Raw genomic sequence first — 18,259 nt, forward strand, 5'->3', positions numbered from 1 at the left:
CTCACTTTGCCACTGGATTCAAGCAAGCCTGGCTGAAGACGGCTGAAATGCCAGAAACCGGTCCTAGGAAGCTTGTTTCCCGTCCAGGGAAGGCATGGCTTGGCAGTTCGGGCTGGACTGTTCCCATGAGGCACAGGGTCAGACTGATTTGCATATGGCCATGTCTGAACTGGGGTGGCAGAGTGGGCTAAAGAACGGTGATGGATCAAACCCAGATCTGTTGACTGGGTGGGAGTGTTTGATTGGTTCTGATGCTCCGTCCATCACCACCCCATTTTGTACCGCAATAATACGGATAACAGATCAACCCAGAAAACAGAGAACTATGACCCCACCCTCCAACCAGGCGGCGGTGAACTATGTCAATGTCAAGCATGCGTCAAGTGCTCGGTGTGTCAAACTCTGCTCCATACACAACAATCTTCTGGTTTACAATAGTGTTACCTAGCATTGACTGCCATTGAACGTTCACTTTAAAAACAGTCGGCAATCACGTGATGGCTTCTCATATACCGGTCAACTTTGCATTATCTGAAATACTATTCAGTAAGGCAGTGATTGCATGGAACAAGACCCTGCTGGAATCCGGCTGCAGCAGCCTGCTTCATGTAAAACCTGGTGGGGCCTGGTGGGTCTTGCTAGGCAGAATATTTTTCAAGAGTGTCCCAAAGCAGTGTGTCCACATACATTCAGTGTGTGTTGTGAGGAGCAGCACCCCACTGCAGGGGGGACTGGGGTCTCTTCCTCCACTCCCATCAATCGCAATTGTAATTTTATTTATATAGCGCTTGTCGGCACGTAGCATGAATTCATTTTTGATGTATTTATCTATAGATTTTTGTATATTGAGGGGCATGCTCGGAGCTCCAAGAGCACCCGACAGCTGTATAGTGGGTTGGGATGACAAAGCATTTTCAACGGTAAAAAGGAAACAAACCGTTTTGCACCTCCAGAAATGGACCGGTAGGTAAAAATGAAAGGAAACATATAGGATCATGTCGTGAGATTGTGAATTATAAACTCCATAAAGGCCATGCTCCAGGATATTGGGACGAGCTTGACATCATATTCGTGGCTATGGTCGCAAGATTAGCAAAGCACTGACAAAGCCAATAGGTCTCGACAATCCGAGAGCTAGCTGCGTTGTCAATGTCTTTTAGCCATGTTGGATAGCATCGCGGCTGCTGTTCAGCATGGCTGAAAGTCAATACACCAGGAAGGAAGAGGGAATGGCTGGAGCCAGGGCTTAAAGTAGGGTGGGCCTCACCGGTGCTGAGCACCGGCAGTTTTTTAAATGAGTCCTCGAAACGGGTCTCTATTGGGCCCTATTTTGTGCCCTGGCACAGGCGGTCCGTTTTTTCGCGGACTGTAGTGACAGCAGACACATCGATGTGCGCTGCTCACACTGCTCACTTCTCACTAGTGGAGAAGTCACAGCATGACGTCATGCCAGGTGAGCGTTTTAGGGCAAGGGAAATCCTTTAAAGAGAGTCATTTTCTCTGTGGATTTCCCTTCTCTTTTGAAAGAAGGAGCAGCAACATTGTCGTGGTGTCACCACGGCTCTAAGTGGAAGCTTTTTCAATATTATATACAAGCCATAGTTGCTGCTTATTTATCTTACGCAACTTATCAACCATTGACAAAGCCAATAGTCCTGACTTCTTGTAGGTATGATGTTACTTGTTGTATCATATATCTGAATGCAATGACAGAAACAGCAAAATACAAGTCAAGCGGCACACTATCCTAAGCTAAGATTTTTAGTTTATGTGTCTTTAAGCCACGCCCTTAATTACATTGGCTACGCCCCTTTGAGAGACCACCCAGTTTTTTCATCCCACTTAAAGCCATGGCTGGAGCCAAGAAAGTTTCAGCCGCAGTCTCTATCAACATAGGTTATCTGAGTCCTCTCAAAATAGGTGCAGTTGCACAGTGGCTCCCCAGACTAGTTCTCCCCTGTGCATGCTGGTAAATGTAGTCATCATTCCTCCCCCTGGGAGTAAATGTTGCGTTTTAAAAATATTCATTCATTCACTAACCACACCGCACAAACTTCACTCTCAGGCACAGCAAGTGTATTAAGAGCACAGAACAGCCACTGATCATAAGTCAGCAGTGCAAACGAAACTTCCACTGAGCTGGCGCAGCCAAGCTCCGGCACACAATCTAAGGAAATATTGAAGACACAACTGGAACGACATCTGAGGTAGGGAAACAGCCTTTACAACACCGTTATTAGGCGGCAGTGAGTTTATCACACATTTTTACATTTTTTGCTATGTAAATTTTGCCAAGCAATCTTTTACCATGCATATGTCTTTACCATGCAAGGTAAAGTATTTAAGGTAAGGATAAATGTTTGTGTGTATGTATGTGTGTGTGAATATATATAAATATATATATGTACACACACATTACCTACTGGCGGATCTTACAGTCCCCGTGCTGTAATCTGATTGGGTGCCAACATTTCAACCAGGAAGTGTTGACAGCCATCTTGGGACTCGGCTTTAGTCGAGTCCTACAAAAAACTTTTAAAAAAAATAGAGAATGAGAGTTGGAATAACCTGACCCCACTGATGTCGTGGTGGGGTCCCAGAGGGTCCCCGCAGGGATTAAACCATTTTTTTCAATTTTGCTGTGAAATCGCGGTTTAACCAGCAGATGTGCAGCAAAATTTAATAAATAAAACAAGCGCTGTCTTCTGCACTTGTTTAGAAATGAGCTCCCCGGGTGGTCCAGGTCCCAGGGGCATAAAAAAAAAAAGAGCCCTGGGACCACCGCCTCCACAGAGCTTTTTTAACATAATGGAGGGGGGCCCACCCCAGGAAATAGCTGTCTGCTGTGACTTGGTGCAAGCTTTAACAGCTCCTGCCAAGTCAGAGCAAACACAAACTCCACTCTCACCAAGTGAGAGCAGGGAAACCCTTCCCACTTGCTGAGAGCAAAGTTTTCATCTGCTTCCCTGCCCATTTTCAAGCAGACAGGTAAACAGATGAAAGGATTGCTCTCACAGAACGGGAGCTGCATGTTTAGCAGTTCCTTGTTTGAGAGAGCAGTGCCACCTCCCACAAGAGGTGAGGGAGCTGGCTGGGAACGCTGGGGCATTCAGGCTCCCCCACGGTTCTGGGGAAAGAAAGTGTAAAGATACAAAATAAAGTTCAGAAACAAGCAGAAATAGGCAGAATAAAGGTCAAAAACGAGCAGAATAAGGCAAAATGAAGGTGTGAAATGAGCAGAAAGAGGCAGAATTAACGTCAGAAACGAGCAGAAAGAGCTAAAATAAAGGTCAGAACGCGCAGCAAAAGCAAAATACAGATCAGTAACGAGCAGAAAGAGGCAAGATAGAAATCAGAAAACAGCAGAAAGAGGCAAAATAAAGGTCGGAAACAAGCAGAAAGAAAAAATAGAGATAAGAAATAAGCAGAAAGAGGCAAAATAGAGGTCAGAAACTACCAGAACTAGGAAAAATAGAGGTCTGAAACTAGCAGAAAGAGCAATCAATGTACACATCAGAAACGAGCAGAAAGAGCAAAATACAGATCAGAAACTAGCAGAAAGAGGCAAAACAAATGTCAGAAGCTAGCAGAAAGAGGCAAAATAGAGGTCAGAAAGGAGCAGAAAGAGGCAAAATAGAGATCAGAAATGAGCAGAAAGAGGCAAAATACAGGTCAGAAACTAGCAGAAAGAGGGGAAAAAAAGGTCAGCAGTGAACAGAAAAAAGGCAGAAAACAAACAGAACCCACTCAGGCACTCATGTATCCTCTCACAGAACAACTCAGACACTTTCACAGCCAATCACAGACCCATTCACTCATGCACCCACTCACAGATAAACGCATACAGGTACTCCCTCCCACAGACACAGTCAGTCACTCATGCACCCACTAAAGGAATCACTCATACCCTCTCTTGCCCACTCACAGATCCTCTCAGAGACTCACAGACCCACTCAGACACCCACTTACAGCCCCACTCATACTCACTCACACCCACTTACAAACCTACTCAGACACTCATGCACACAATGAGACACTCATGCACTCACTCACACACTCAGTGTCAAAGGTTATTAGTTACAGTTAGAAAATAAAATTTAAAAAACTTACAAATTCACTTCAAAAACAAAAGTTACAGGGACATTATTGTTAGGATTTAATTTAAAAAACCTTAAAAATTCACTGAAAAAGACAAAGGTTATAGGGACTTTCTAATAAGGTTCTGATTTCACTCAAACAAGACCAGTGAAACTTAGCAGTTATAGTTACCTGAGCTAACAATAACTTATGCCCCCGCAATTCATTGCTTATGACCTCACATATTACATCACTCATGACATGGTCTGTGAGTGGGTGTGCGAGTGCGTGACTGGGTCTGTGAGTGAGATTGGGAGTGGATGCGTGAGTCTGTGAGTGCCTGTAGGGGTCTATGAGTGGATGAGTGAATGGCTGTGAGGGTCTGTGAGAGAGTGTGCGAATGGCTGTGTGGGTCTGTGTGTGAGTTCCTGTATGGTTCTGCGAATGGGTGTGTGAGTGGCTGCATGGGTCTGTGAGTGCCTGTGTGGGTCTGTGAGTGCCTGTGTAGGTCTGTAAGTGGGTGTGTGAGTGGATTCATGGGTCTGTGATTACCTATGTTGGTCTGTAAGTGGGTGTGAGAGTACTTCTGTATATATATATATATATATATATATATATATATATATATATATATATATATATATATATATATATATGTATATATAATCTACTGGCGGTTGCCAGTAGATAATTATAGTTAGGACCGTGTTTCCATAGGAAATCTCAAAATTCGATTTTGAATAACTTTGCCGCCGGTTGACGAATCTTCGCGAAATTTTCAAAACTAATGGGGCGCTCCGCTCAGCTCCTACCCTGAAAGTCTCGGGGGGATTCGTCAAGCGGGGGCCGAGAAAAAAGGGGGGTCCCAAAACACGTTTTCCCCATGCATTTTCCCATAGGACCTTTAGTCGAAGGTACAGCCCGAACGGCTTAACAGAATTACTTGAAATTTGGCAGAGAGGTAGTCCTCAGGGCAGGGATGTGCCTTTTGCATATATGGAGTCAATCTGTTCAGTAGTTCCTGAGAAAATTGCAGTTAGAAGCACATACATATCTATAGCCGTGCACCGTGCGCGCACCGTGCTCGCACCGTGCGCGCTCCCTAACGTGCGCGAGCATAATTCTGATTGGTTGTTACATGTCAGTCAACGTTCGAATCGGTCGAAATCAGGAAGTGTCGGTCGCCATTTTGTTTGTTTACAGTGCGAGAGTGGAAAAGGAAGGTGGCGAACGTGAAAAGGGGGCAGGGTAGAGAGTTCCTGACCCCCTAGCCTTTGTCAGGGGGTCCCTGAAGGACCCCGAAGGCAGAAAAAAACATTTAAATTTTTTTTTTTTTAAATCGCGGTGGTGCGCGCACGGTGAAAAACCGTAACAATTTTTTTTTTAATACGTAGTTTATTGAAAAAATAAACATATAAAAAAAAAATTAAATAACTTAGCATTTAAAAAACCGTACAAATTCACTGAAAAAACCATAGGTTTCACACACGTTATAGTTAGGAATTAGCATTTAAAAAACCTTGCAAATTCACTTAAAAAACCATAGGTTTCACACATGTTATAGTTAGGTGGATATTTCACTCGTAAAAAACCAATGAAATTCCACCGTTATAGTTAGTTCAGATAACTATAACTCGCGCAACCGCCACTCAATCACAAGGATGATGTCATCAGTAATGTCAAGAGTGATGCCACTGACCATGTCATGAGTGATGTAATATGTGACGTCATGAGCAGAGGATTGCGGGCGCGCGAGTTATAGTTATCTGAACTAACTATAACGGTGGAATATCATTGGTATTTTACGGGTGAAATATCCACCTAACTATAACATGTGTGAAACCTATGGTTTTTTAAGTGTATATATATATATATATATTCCAACAATCGAATTAAATATCAATTGGGATAAAAATAGGAGGCGCAACATGCACGCATTCTGTAGTACCCGTTTGCCTCAAACATAGCGTGCCAAGCAGGGCGACCAATAAAGTTTTTGCCTTGCCAATGGTTGAAAGTAAGATTAAATAATTGGACCCGTTTACACTAAAAATGCCAGACTACTCAAGGTTGTTATCTATACTGGTGAAAAAATGTTTGTCTTATTTTTCAAACAGAATAACAACAGAGAATAAGCAATTTTTTGGTTTGAACAGGAATCTCCTAAACTATTCGTGATTGAAAGGATAAGTCTGTCTTCACTCTTTCTCATTTGGGAAATCAAAGGTCACATGACAAGTGTTACTTATTTGTATGTTTTTCACCATTCCTTTATGCTCGTGAACAAGGGACCAAGTTTTCCCGAAACGCGTAGAGTTTTGTGTTGCCAAATAAACTCTGCCTTAAAAGCACAGGGTGCCGTGAAGCGTTGTTTTTCCTGGTTGATTGGAGCTTTTTCAACGTAGATTTGGAATATATATATATGTATATATATAAAAATAAGGTAGTTATAGTTAGAACCTAGTTTCCATTGGAAAAGCATTTTTTGATTTGCTAATAACTTTGGCGTCGTTTGACGAAGGTTTGCGAAATTCTCCAAAAAAAGGTCTATCCAGGTCGGCTCCTATCCTGAAAGTTTGGGGGTGATTCGTCAAGCGGGGGCTGAGAAAAAAGGGGGGTCCCAAAAAGTGTTTTCTCCATGTTAATTTCCATAGGAAATTTTATAACAGGCTACAGCCCAAACTGCTTAACGAAATTACACCAAATTTGGCAAAAAGGTAGAGCTTGGATCAGAAAGCAGAAAAAAATGTAAATGGTGTAAATCCGTTCAGTAGTTGCTGAGAAATGAAAAAAATAAAAGTTTCAATATCTGGGGCAGCGGTGGGTACGCGCACCCTCCCGACCATGAGCTTCACTGTGATTGGCTGCCACAACCACGAGCTTCACTGTGATTGGCTGCCAACACTCCAAACCAGGAAGTGTTGGCAGCAATCTTGAAGAAAACAGTCGAAAAAAGATTAAAAAAGAAGAAAAGGGGGCAGGGTAGAAACACCCTGACCCCCTAGTCCTGCTCAGGGGTCCCACAAGGGTTTTTTTTAAAAACGTCCGAATGCATGCTGGGAGCATTTTTTTAAAAATGAAGCGGGGGCTCCCCCACTTCATTTAAATGAGCCCCTGGGTGGGCCAGGTTCCGGAGGCAATCCTATAATTATATTGCGGGGCCTCCACAGCCCCGGGGACCACCACCTCCCCAGGGCTATGTAAATTGGGTGCGGGAGGACACACGGCCCTCCCGATAGCCCCGGGGACCGCCACCTCCCCGGGGCTTGTTTTGTAATTATTGGGGGGCCTCTGAGGCCTCCCCAAGCCCCGGCGATCGCTACTCCCGGGGCTTTAATTAAATATGCAGGGGCCCTCGCGGGCCCCCCGAAGCCCCGGGGACCACCACCTCCCCGGGGTTTTGAAAATAGAGTGAGGGGGCCTCGCGTGCCCCCCTCTTGGAGGCCTTGATGGCCCTGGGGACCGCTACCCCCCAGGGCCGACTCCTACAATGTCCCGGGGAGCCCACTACCCGGGACATTGTTGTTTGCTATGACAGGGTGGAAGCACGTCTCCCACCCTGTCATAGCAAACCCTGGTTTGCTTCGTTGAAGCGAGAGGAGGAAAACCTGCACTCGCTTCAATGAAGCAAAGCAGGATCGCTTTTGGGCAAGGGGAGCTGTATGCTAGCAGCTCCCCTTGCCCAAAAGCAATTCTGGTTCCCGCAGGAGGAGAGTAGCCGGCGGGAGTGTGGGGGCATTGGTGCTCCTCCCACGGTCCCAAACAAAGAGGCCAGGCCCCGGGGGATGGGGTCCCCGGGGCCAGAAGTGGACAAGGGAAGGGGGACCACGCAGCCCCCTTCCTAATGATTAATAAAAACATTCAAGAATTGGGCATGCCCTGGGGGATTGGGTCCTCGGGGCGAATATAAATGAATGGAAGTGGACCGTTAATTTTTTTTTAGAAAAGTTTGGAGTGGCGAGCCCAACACGGCGCTCAGCACGGCCCCCTAGTGGGAACGCGCTGGGTGCGCGGCTCTCAGTGCGACCCTCTGGTGTGAATGCACTGGGTGCGCGGCTCTCAGCGCGGCACCCGAGTAATTCACAGGTCTTTAAAAGACCATTTACCTGTAAATGAGGCTTTATTGTGTTTTCACCTCTTCTTAGAGCCCCTGCATCTCCACTCTGCCTATGACTGGAAGAATTAGCTCCCCCTGAAATTTTTATCAGCCTAACCCGAAATTTGGCTCTAGTTGCGCCCCTGACTGGCGTACGCCGGCACTGCCCACTCCGCTTACGCTTACAGAATTCCGTAGATTTTATCCACCGTATGTCAATGATTCAGCTGTGGGGCTGGGAATATCTTGCACACAGGATTCTGGGCCTTTTATTACCGGTGCTCCACGAACCCAGCAGCTCGCTTTAGGGGATCTAGTGGAAGGGACTCCGGGGATCCAACAGTCAGAATTCCTTGATCTAGAGATTAACGACCTGGGAGGGTATCCATTGAATGAGAATGCAGTATACCACAATGAGAATTCCAAGTTCCAGGACTCTGTTTTCCAGGCATCCGTGCGGTATTCCCGCTAGCCAGTGGCCCAGATTTTGGTAGGCGGGAACCCAGAGTACTAGAGCAAAGGCTGTGGGGTTCCCCTAGCAAAGAAGGCGGGTGCCTCAGGACCGGCGCGGTGCCTACTTATGCTCCGAGCATAGCGTCGGCTCTCCCGAGGCTTGGTTTGCAATCCTGATGCTCCACGGGGGTTGCCACTGGTTGGCAGCCAATTAGAGCCAAGCTCGTGCTGGGGGGTTAGGCTCCACCAACATATGTACTGATCCAATCACTCCGCCAATCCCCTAGCACTTATAATTCACTATACACTCCTTGCAGTACTCTAATCATCCAGTCTCTACCCATGTACTCATAGAATGACCCAAAGTTACATAACCGAGGTCTTCCCCACTGCCAGAGGTGACATGGTTGCATGCGCAGTCAACAGCACAATGTAATGTGGTAGGGACCAGAGCCATCATGCATACATAATGAACACACAGACACAGTTAGATAGATAGATAGTGTAACTGGCTACGGGCACGTGTGCTCGGCCCCTTTTTATCACCAGGGTCACATGTCCAGTGACGTCTGTGCTGGATGCGTGTGGGGTGAGTGTCAGCCAGCCCTCAGGTAATAGTTGGTGCTGGCAACAACTACAACAGTGGTCTTCGGATCACACACAGAGATTCAATCATAAAGGGTCCATGACTTGTGGTGCACTAAGGTGGGGGCACCAGATCTTAAATCACACACAAAAGATTGTATCGTAAAGGGTCCATGACTTGTGGTGCACTGAGGTAGGGGCACCATAGATGAGAGTGCTGATGTGAAGAAATTGTTAATGTCCCTTCGGGATATTCCTGCTGCCTGAGGTGACATTGTTGTGTCCGGTGTCTACAGCATGAAAGTCAATCATAAAGGGTCCATGAGTTGTGATGCACAGAGTTAGTGGCACCTGAAGAGCTCAGCGTGTGCGCAGCCAGCGATGATGGCGTGTCCTTGCAGGACAGGATTGGATTGGATATGTGTGAGACCTGCTGACCGCAGTGTAGGCCGGAGGCAGTGGTCAGCAAGGGCCTACGACCATGTGGTGTTGACTTGTGGTGCACTGAGTTAGTGGCAACAGTGGCGCTCAGCATGTGCGGAGCCAGCAATGATACGTGGTTCGGGCGGGCCGCACTGGGAGCAATGTCTTTTCCCTAATGCATTCTGTGTCAATAAGGCCACGTGACGTTGACTTGTGGTGCACTGAGTTAGTGGCATCAGAAGCATTCAGCGTGTGCACAGCCAGCGATGATGTGTGGTGCGGTGAGGTGTGCCGAACTGGGAGCAATGTCTGTTGCCTACTGGACTGCATCATCTGCAATGGCGACTCGATCTGAATTGTGAGCCCTGCTGTCCACAGTGTAGATGGATGGCAGTAGTCAGCACAGACACCGAGGAATGCTTCTTGTCACTTCCTCTTGACAAAATCCGAGGACATACAGTACAATTCTCTCTACAATTAATAAATCAAGACTCAATTCAAATTGTGAGCCCTGCTGACCGCAGTGCAGGCGTATGGAACAAAAGATGAAATATGTATGGAATACATTGTCGAAATGTGAAGGTTTCAGGGCCGTTATAGTTAGTTGCCTACTGGAGTCTGAAATTAATGAATCAAGACTGAATTTGAATTGTGAGCCTTGCTAACCGCAGTGTAGGCTGGAGGCAGCAGTCAGCAAGGGCCCACAGGCACGTGGCATTGAGTTGAGCTGCACAGAGTTAGTGGTAACTGAAGCACTCAGCGTGTGCACAGCCAGCGACGATGCGTGGTCCGGCCGGGCCGCACTGGGAGCAATGTCTGTTGCCTACTGGACTCTGCAATTAATGAATCAAGACTAAATTTTAATTGTGAGCCCTGCTGACCGCAGTGTAGGCCAGAGGCAGCGGTCAGCAAGGGCCCACAGACACATGACGTTGAATTGAGCTGCACAGAGTTAGTGGTAACTGAAGCACTCAGTGTGTGCGCAGCCAGCGATGATGCGTGATCCGGGCGGGCCGCACTGGTAACAATGTATGTTACCTACTGGACTGCGTCATCTGCAATCGCGACAATGTCTGAATTGTCAGCCATGCTAACCGCAGTGTAGGCAAGAGGCAGCAGTCAGCAGTCAACAAGGGCCAACAGCCATGTGGCGTTCACTTGAGCTGCACAGAGTTAGTGGCACCTGAAGCACTCAGTGTGTACACAGCTAGCAATGATGCGTGGTACGGGAGGGCCGCACTGGGAGCAATGTCTGTTGCCTACTGGACTGTGTCATCTGCGATCGCGACTCTATCTGAATTGTCAGCCCTGCCGACCGCAATGTAGGCCGGAGGCAGCGGTCAGCAAGGGCCCACAGGCACGTGGCATTGAGTTGAGCTGTACAATTAGTGGCACCTGAAGCACTCAGCATGTTCACAGCTAGCGATGATGCGTGGTCTGGCTGGGCCGCACTGGGAGTGATGTCTGTTGCCTACTGGACTTTGCAATTAATGAATCAAGACTCAGTTTTAATTGTGAGCCCTGATGACCGCAGTGTAGGCCGGAGGGAGCGGTCAGCAAGGGCCCACAGCCATCTGGCGTTAACTTGAGCTGCACAGATTGGGAGCATTTGGTCTTCTTATCCGATTATACTCTTACACAATTTGGATTGGCACTAATTTGAATTGTGAGCCCTGCTGACCGCAGTGTAGGCAGGAGGCAGTGGTCAGCAGGGGCCCACAACCACATGGCGTTGACTTGAGCTGCACAGAGTTAGTGGCACCTAAGGCACTCAGCGTGTGCGCAGCCAGCGATGAAGCGTGGTTCGGGCGGGCCGCACTGGGAGCAATGTCTTTTGCCTAATGAATTCTGCCTTAATAAGGTTACGTGACGATGACTTGTGGTGCACTGAGTTAGTGGCACCTGAAGCACTCAGCATGTGTACAGCCAGCGACGATGCGTGGTCCGGGAGGGCCGCACTGGGAGCAATGTCTGTAGCCTACTGGACTGCATCATCTGCAATCGCGACTCGATCTGAATTGTGAGCCCTGCTGTCCGCAGTGTACATTGAAGGCAGTAGTCTGTACAGACATAACTCTGCGGTGCTATGCCGCTGGGTTCGCAGGGGGCCTGTGTCGAGGAGGCTGGCGGTCACGGCGGCAGCCTCGTGGCAGGGTGAGGGATGCCGCTCTGGCAGACACGCTGGCCTTCCCAGAAGTGAACCACGCCCAAAGACCCGGCCTATTTATTCACACTCCTACGCTGGTGTGGCGTACGTTGGACCAGCCCATTCCGCTTCTGCTTATAGGAGGGGACGACACAGCTACATGACCGAGATCTTTCCCACTGCCTGAGGTAACATGGTTGCGTCCACTGTCCACAACAGTACAAGCACCAGCAGTATATGTACACATGGAGAGGTCTGTAATTCTAATTTCTAATTTAAAATATTTCTAAAGCGCAGCGTACACCTTGCGGTTTCTTGGCGCTGGGGAGATTGGCAACTGAGGGAGAGAGACCAGAAGAGAGGAAGTGGGGGTGTTTTAGGGGAGTTTTTAAGAAGGGAAGGCCTGGTCGAAGAGAAACGTCTTCAGGTCTCTACGGAAGGAGAGGTACTGAGTGGCAGAACGGAGGTGGTCGGGAAGTGAGTTCCAAAAGGTAGGAGCCAAGGTGGAAAAGCTGGCCCCGCCCCACTTTTTACGTGTGAAGCGAGGGGTCTGAAGAAAGGACTTGGAAGAAGACCGAAGATCTCTTGCAGGTACATACGGGTGAATTAGTGAGGAAATAAAAGCGGGGGCGGTGCCCTGGCGGGCCTGGAAGGCCATACAGCCGATCTTAAAAAGAGAGCGCTCTTTTACAGGGAGCCAGTGAAGCTCCCTGAGGAGGGGGGTGGAAAGGTGATAACGAGGAAGGCCATATACCAGTCGGGCTGCCTGGTTTTGAATAATCTGGAGTCTACGCAAGCTGTATGCGGGGATACCATGGTAGAGAGCGTTTGCGTAGTCCAATCGCGATATCACTAATGCGGCCATGATGATCTTAAGTGCCTGGGGGGAAAAGAAACGGGAAATAGTGCGGATAGTGCGGAGAGTGAGGAAACAAGAGGATACCACGGAGCTAATTTGTGAATGAAGAGTGAGCTGGCTGTTAATTTTCACACCGAGTGTTTTGACCGAAGTGGAGGGGGTAGGAGAGGGACCAAGAGAGGGGGGCCAAAAGAGAGAGTTCCAGGGGCTGGCTGCATAGTGAGATCTGTCCAGCACATCACCGCTACACTTGGCATTGTGTGCATTGTTATTGATGGGTGACTTGCCTCCTTCACACATACATGGTTCCCACGTCTCCTAACGTTCAGCTATTGTGTGGGTGAGGAGCCATGCCGTTTTGGGAAGGTAGGCTGTTCTGTTCTGCGCTGCCTCAGTGGTAGTAGGGAGGGTGGTCCGGGGGGGAGGTCTTGGGGGTGGTGGCGGTGGGTGTTGGGCCTTCTTGGGTGTTGGAGCTGCATGATCAGTAGCTCTATGACATGTGTTGGTCTTCAGATGTGGCTCTGGGGTGGGCTCCCTTTCATGTAGGTAGGCGTCCTGCTTTACACCAGTAAAAGGCAGATGTTAAATTCTTACTGCTAATGCAGCTTATCGCCTGTTTTTAGATCGCATCGCAGATTTGGTTGGTCGTTGAAAACATCGGGAAGTGGTGTTTTCATTTTTTTTTTGCACGGGAACGTCTATTCTGCATATCATTAGCGTTAGTTGTCGCTCTCATTGATGGCGATGTTTTTAGCGGAAGCTATCGCTGGAAAACTGGCGATATCGGCAGTTTTCACCAGGTTGAGAAAGGGATGATAATTATCTTGCTGCGCTAAAGTGCCGCTAACTCAGCGATCGGTCATTGAAAATAGGCCCCATCGTTTTTTTTTATTTTTTCCTCCGGAATTCGTGCACCCAGCTGCTTTTTAAAAATAAATAGTAATAATTTTTTGGCCCTGGGGCTCTTTGTGGGATCTCCTGAGCAGGCCTAGGGGGTCAGGGTGTTTGTACCCTGCCCACTTTTTCTTGTTTTTTCATCTTTTTTCTTGTGATTCGCATGTAGCTACAACAAAGTCGTAATAAACACAAGGGCTCGTTTTAGAGTCACTCTATAACCCAACAGTTGGAACTTATCGACGAGTTATCGGCACTTTAGTGCAGCAAAAGTGGCGAATGAATTATCTCCCCATTCTCAAGTTGGTGCACACTGCCACATTGCCCACAGGCTGACGGTACAAACACAGCGGACAATCAACATCCTTACGCAGACAAAGTTGCTGGCTGTGCTGCACCTGTTGGCCTCTGGTACCTTCCAACTAACAACTGTGAGAGTCGGAGGAGTCTCACAGCCAGCCCTATTAAACTTCCTCACACGTCTTGGATGCAGGTCTACAAAAGCAACATAGAGCCCCTGTATCCACACCACCCGCTTGTCCCAATTCATCGTATTCCTGCACAACCAACCCCAACCCCAGCCGTTGCTTGACACTTCTGTGCTCCACATCCAAGATTGTACTCACTGAAATGGGGGTGCGCCAGGTCATGAAGTCTAGTAGTCAACAGTAGTGGAAAAACAGTACTTTATTAGAAAAACATAAATTAACAACACAAAAACATCAAACAACGAGTGACATTGCCAACGGGGAACATCAACTTGTGGATCAAAATAAGTGTAGCTCGTCCTGGAAATCCCAAAACTCTGTATTCAGAAACCTGTTGGATAAATGAAGACAATGGTCAAGCGTTAGTATGGTCACAAACATAATATGGTACAATGTATTGCACTTGGACAAACCGGAATGCTTACAGGTATGATCAATCCTGCACAAAATGACTGTAACAGAAGTTTGTGTGGCCATAACCTTCATAGGAAAAAAAAGGAATGTTACAACCACACAAACGTCTGTTAAGGTCTCATTATGCAGGATTTATCACACCTGTAAGCATCACGGTTCGTTTCTGCTTGATACACCTGCATGTTCACTTCACCCACACTGTGCAGGAACAGCTGGAGACTAAGCAAGGGAACCACACCATAGCAGGCTTCCTAGACAAGTAGGGGGCAACTGACTGCACACATGTACTACTTGTGTCCCCTGCCGACACTGCACACAATCACCACAACAGAAACCACATGCATGCCAACAATGTGCAGGCAAAACTGGACCACCGGGGCCTGTACATTAATGTTGTCGCAAACTTCTCAGGCAGTGTGCATGATTCCTACATCTTTCACAAGCTTTCCAGCCCTGGTCCCCAGACCAGTCCACCGTCAAGCGATGACTGCCCGACCCTGCGCACCCAGACCTCAATGCTCACCTGCCGCCACCGGCGTGTCTCCAGAGGGCCTACCACATGCCGGAGCAACCTCCTCAGACGTCGCTGGATTCCGCAGCACAGGCCCCCAGCGCATCCTGCTGCACCGTGCCAAGGAGTCATGTCTGTACAGCCAGCTGCCTTTGGCGTACACGTGGACCAGCCGAGCTCACAATTCAAATCGGGTCTTGATTGCCAGGATGATGTATGGAGGCCTACTCATCGTCGCAGGCTGCACATCAGCTCAGCTCTGCTGGCACTAACTCAGTGCAGCTCAAGTCATCGTCACGTGGCGGAAGGCCCGTGTCGGCCAAAATGCCTTGGCTGCCACTAACTCTGTGCACCTCAAGTCATCGCCACGTGGTAGCAGGCCAGTGTCCGGCAAAGTGCTTCGGCTTCCACCAACACTGTGCACCTCAAGTTATCGCCACGTTGTGGGAGGCCTGTGTCGGCCAAAGTGCCTCGGCTGCCACCAACATAATAAACACACGGCTACACCCAGATAGAGAGTGGAAATGGCGTTGAGCACGTGCGCCCGACACTTTTTATTGGCAGGGTCACATGTCCTGTGACGCCTGTACTGCATGGGTGTGGTGTGGGTGTAAACCAGCCATGAGGGAGTGGCTGTGGCATGCTGACAACTAGACCTGTGATCAGCAGATCACTACAGGGAAGACCTGGGACATGTAGCGTTGTAGTTGCCTCCCTGTAAGCGGAGTGGGCTGGCTGAAACGCGCATCCTTCACGACTTTACCAATATGGCGGTTTGAATCCGCACACCCACCGAGATAGGTACACAATGGGTGCGCGGCTCCACTTTTTTCTAAAAAAAATAATAATATATATATTAATATTTAAGGAAACCGAAGACATTATATTATTTTAATAACAAGCAAGAAAAATTACAAAAACTATTTTTAGGATATTAAAGTTACATAATATGAATATTATAATTCGAAATTAGCATTCAAAAAAACTTTGAAATTCACTGAAAAAAACATGGGTTTCAGGTACGTTGTAGTTGGAAATTAGCATTTAAAAAACCTTAGAAATTCACTGAAAAAACTATAGGTTTCAGGGACGTTATAGTTAGTTGGACATTTCTCTCGTACAAAACCATAGAAATTCCCCTGTTATAGTTAGTTCACCTAACTATAACTCGCGACCCCGCAATGCACTGCAGATGATGTCACATATTACATCATTCATGACATGGTCAGTGACATCACTGATGACATCTCAAATGACATCACTGATGACATCATCCACGTGAAAATCTGATCCACATCCTCACACTCTAATATAACCTTTGATACACTCTCTGTAAAATACAGACTACCATTTTCAAAACCATCAACACACCAATACCAGTTACTGCATACGATCTCACTGATTTCACTCATACATGCAGTCACTCATCAATACAACACTATCATAAGAACTCATATACCTATACAGACACTCACACACCACCACTCATCTAAAGTTACTCACACACCAAGTCAGTCATCCAAAGAATTGATCACACTTCCATTTACTGACCTATACAGTTATACACACACCACATCACTTATTCAAACAGAAACAAATGCATACTTACTATCTTATACAATTACTGATACAAGTACACACTCATCCATACAGCCACTCTCACAATCACAGACTCTCACGTATAGTCATTTATATACTTAAACTCTCACATACACTGCCTTTAACATATGTAGTTACTTGGACATGTATCATTGAGACATCCATTCACTCACCAACACAACCATACACACACTCACCCACCCATACAGGTGCACTCTTGAACCCATACACACAGTGAATCAACTACTCAAACATCTATGCACAGAGTCACACACCTCCCACCCACCCATCCCCACACACACCCAGGCACCCATACAAATACTCAGGCAACCAATTGATAACCCATAAAGACACTCATGTAGCTAGTGACCAACCCATGCAGCAGCTTATACAACAACAGACAGACTGATACAGACATTCACACAGTTTAGTCACTAACCCATGCATTCAGTAAGACACGTTTAATCACTCACTCAAACAGTCAGTCACGCACCTACTAAATCTTCCATTCAGCCACTTGTACACCCACTCATTCTTCAATACACCTTGGCATATATATATATAATACATATTTAAACTTTAAAGAAAAACACGGTCACTGGATGATATCATCAGTGAGGTCATTTGAGATGTCATCAGTGATGTCACTGACCATGTCATGAATGATGTAATATGTGACATCATCAGCAGTGCATTGCGGGGGTGTAAGTTATAGTTAGGTGAACTAACTATAACGGGGGAATTTCTATGGTTTTGTACGAGAGAAATGTCCAACTAACTAAAAAGTCCCTGAAACCTATGGTTTTTTCAGTGAATATATATATATCTATGTGTGTATGTATATGTGTGTGTATATATGTGTGTGTATATATGTGTACATATATAAGTGTGTATATATGTGTGTGTATGTATATTATCTACTGGCGGTCGCCAGTAGATAGTTATAGTTAGGACCGTGTTTCCATAGGAAATCTCAAAATTCTATTTTGAATAACTTTGGCGCCGGTTGATGAATCTTCGCCAAAATTTCAAAACTAATGGGGCGCTCCGCTCAGCTCCTACCCTGAAAGTCTCGGGGTGATTCGTCAAGCGGGGGCCGAGAAAAAAGGGGGGTCCCAAAACGTGTTTTCCCCATGCATTTTCCATAGGACCTTTAGTTGAAGGTACAGCCCGAACGGCTGAACAGAATTACTTGAAATTTGGCAGAGAAGTAGTCCTCAGGTCAGGGAAGTGCCTTTTGCAGGTCTGGTGTCAATCTGTTCAGTAGTTCCTGAGAAAATAGCATTTAAAAGCATATAAATATCTATAAGCGCGCACCGTGCGCGCACCGTAAGCGTACGGTGCGCGCACCCTAACGTGCGCGAGCGAAATTCTGATTGGTTGTTATATGTCTGTAAACATTCGAATCGGTCGAAATCAGGAAGTGTCGGCCGCCATTTTGTCTGTCACACTGAAACGGAAAGGTGGAGAACGTGAAAAGGGGGCAGGGTAGTTCCTGACCCCCTAGCGTTTGCCAGGGGGTCTCAGTGGGACCCCGAAGGGCAAAAAAAAAGATTTTAATTTTTTTAAAAATTAGCGAGGTGCACGCACCGTGCGCGCACGGCAAAAATTAAAAAAAAAAAAAAAATTAAAAAAGAAGATTAAGTGTTTGGATGTTGGTTGGCTCTAAGAGCCGTTGTGTTTATTGAGTGTTTTTTGGTACCTACAAGTAAGT

The 18,259-nt window shown here is 47.0% G+C and overlaps 1 protein-coding gene across 1 annotated transcript in view; it reads right to left on the reverse strand.

Annotated features, from left to right (window-relative positions):
- The window catches only part of CAMKMT (calmodulin-lysine N-methyltransferase), a 1,482,081-nt gene that overhangs the window by 1,246,779 nt on the left and 217,043 nt on the right, over positions 1-18,259 (reverse strand). The gene's annotated exons all lie outside the window — the stretch shown is intronic.

Source organism: Triturus cristatus, chromosome 6, assembly GCF_964204655.1.
Source record: "Triturus cristatus chromosome 6, aTriCri1.1, whole genome shotgun sequence".
In the NCBI taxonomy this organism is placed as follows: Eukaryota; Metazoa; Chordata; class Amphibia; order Caudata; family Salamandridae; genus Triturus; species Triturus cristatus.